The following is a 3,223-nucleotide window of genomic DNA, read 5'->3' on the forward strand; positions in this document are numbered from 1 at the left end:
GTAAGTGCTTATTTTGAGGAACTTCCGAAATCGCACTTTTCTGAAGGATTAAAAAAACTTGAAAAGCGATTGACCAAGTGTATAGAGCTCCAAGGAGATTATATTGAAAAATTAAAAAAATTTTATCCAAAAAAAAATTGTTTTTATACTTCATTCTAAGGACTTATTGAACTACCCTCGTATCTTTTGGGGAAACGACAATTCGATTAATGGTGAGCTATTACATATGCTATCGATGAGGAAGAAACCAATCTTCACCAGTCATCTGCCATTTCCCCAATTTTCGACCGATTTTCTTTGATTTTTCAAAAAAAAAGGTCTAAAAAGGGTCTCTTTCTGGCGAAAAGTTATTTCAACTGACATTTTTTCGATGATCGTACCACTGGTCGATGTTAGCGAAACGTGGTTTTCGTTTGGAATTAATTTTTTTATTGACAAGCAATAAACAAATTTCTTTTTTTGAACAAATTGCGTTTATTGTAGTCATCCCTTACACATTAAGAATAAGCTATACAAATTTCAAGCATTTTTCTTCACATGTATATTTTGTTTTACGTTTCAATAACTTTTTTTCGATTGATAGATTTCTCCGAGTGGAGAATACTTCTACGCGGTTTCGAGCACCTGTCGAGTTATTGCATCCGCGAACTCAATTCTTTGACGGTAGAATCTTTATCTTCTTCCAGAATTTTTTTTAAGTTCGTCTTTTCGGTTCGCAAATTCCACTATTTGTTTAAAAGAAAATGGTATTTAGGATATAATATAAGTTGGGAGGGGGGATGTCCATTGTCGTCTTTAATTTTTTCTGTGTTTGTATTTTTAGAAAAAATGCACAGAACTCTTTTCAATCATTCTTAAATTGGCTTTAAAAGATTAAAAACTGTACTTTTCGAATTAGAGTGATCCAAATGTATACCTATAAAAATCAAACTTTCTATTTTTACATGGGTTTTTAAATGGAAAAACGCGATTAAAGAAAAAATTTTTTATGTACTTGTTATGAACTTAATGTTAATTAAAGTATATATTACCTCTTAAGGAGTATTTAAGGAATAATTTTAACCCAATAACTTTTAATTTTGAAACGCCCAATCACGTTTTAGTGAGCCGGGAAAACATTTAGCCATTTTTTAAACCATTTTTTCATGTAAATCTTGAAAAATTATTTTTTTCCTGCAGTTAATGATACAATTAACGCATATTTAGGAAAGATAGCACCTGTTCATAGGAAAGGTGGAAAAATGTGGATTTCTCGCATCTCTTACACCATTTTGCTTACTATTTAGTATTTCCTTATTTCATAAAGTATATCTGAAATTATTTAAAAGTCATCATTTGTTTAAAAAATTGAAACATTCTTTAAAAATATATTACCCTCAACATTTATTAATTGTATCATTATTTCCAGAAAATAATCATTTTTTACAATTTTAGGCAGAGAAAAATGTTTAAACCAATTAAAATTATTTGAAAAATTACCACATATGTTACACAAGAGCTACAACACTTTAAACTCATAGACTTTCTATAATTTATCTCGAAAGACAATGACCTTTTAAGATTAAAGTGGATAAAAATTATTTTAACAAATATTAATTGTTTGGATTATGTAGAATTATTTTTAAAATACTTGGCAGCTAACAGTTTAAAATTTTGGGAATTTTTTTTCGTTCGCATGCTTTCAGATGGTTTACCGTATGAATTTTAAGGAAATTTTGTTGGAAGATAATAGAATTTCAGTAATTTATGAAAAGTTACCATATATAATTGATCAAATTACCATAAATTAGCAAAAATTTCCAGAAATTTATAGACCTTATATAAAATAAAAAAATAAAAATGATTAAAAATCAATTTTGGGTAATGTAAAAAATGTTTATAATTTAATTTTCTCCAAATAATAATAAGTAATCATATTCACCCGTGAAATTGCCATTAATGATTGAAAATTTCCATAAATTCCCGAAAATTATTTAAAGTTTTTAAAATTTAATTTTTAGTAATTTGTGGTAACTTGCCATATTTGGCGCTAAAATCATTATAAACAGCTGAAAATTTCCATAAATTTCCGAACATTTATAGACACTTGTAAATTAAATTTAAAGCATTTCTTGATAATTTACAATAAATAACCTGTAATATTATGATAAATTAATTATGATTTACCATAAATAACCTGTAATAGTATAATAAATCAACAATAATATTACCATAAATTATCTGTAAAATTCCCATAAATAACCAAAAATTTCAATAAATTTCTGGTTATTAATAAAATGTTACAAATGGAATTTTAGACAATTTATGGTAAGCAACAGTATTGAACTGTAAAATTACAGTAAATTACCAAAATTTTTATAAATTCCCGGCGATGTATAAAAATGTTTAAACTTCAATTGTGAATAACTTTGATAATTAACCATATTTAACTGTAAAAAAATATCATAAATTATTAACATTTTTCTGACATTTATAAACATTTTTTAATAGGATTTTAGACTATAAATTGCAATGAATGATAAGTTACCAAAAAAAATTAACCACAACATTACCATAAACAACTAACAAATTTTATCAATTTACAGAAGTTTAGAAAAAAAGTATAATTAAATTTTGGGTAAATTATGGTAACCTACCATATTTCCTTGTAAAATTACGAGAAGTGACCAGAAAATTTCCATAAATTTCTGGAGATTTATAAAAATGTTCAAAATTGAATTTCGGGTAATTTATCTTCAATATCAATAGATTACCTGTAATGTTACCATAAATGAGCAATAATATCAAGAAATTTCCGGAAATTTATAAAAATGTTTAAAATTTATTTTTGGGTATTTCATGGCAAGTTAACATATTGAGCTGTAAAATAACCATAAATGGCCCAAAAGTTCTATAAATTGCCTGAAATTTATACAAATGTTTAAAATTTAATTCTGGGTAACTTATGGTCATTTACCGTATTTGCCTGAAAAATACCATAAATGACCGAAAATTCCCGGAAATTTATAAAAATTAAAAAATATGGATTTTTGGGTAATTTGTGATGAGTCAATAGATATACATGTAAAATTACTATGAAGAATCGAATATTTTCCTAAGTTTCCGGAATTTTTAAAAATGAATATTAACGCTGAAATGCTTAAACACGGTGGCGAGTGTATACCACATAGAGTTTGCGAATTGATAAATTTATGTTTCGAGATGGGAGACGTCCCAGACGATT

Source organism: Belonocnema kinseyi, chromosome 7, assembly GCF_010883055.1.
Source record: "Belonocnema kinseyi isolate 2016_QV_RU_SX_M_011 chromosome 7, B_treatae_v1, whole genome shotgun sequence".
Taxonomy (NCBI): Eukaryota; Metazoa; Arthropoda; class Insecta; order Hymenoptera; family Cynipidae; genus Belonocnema; species Belonocnema kinseyi.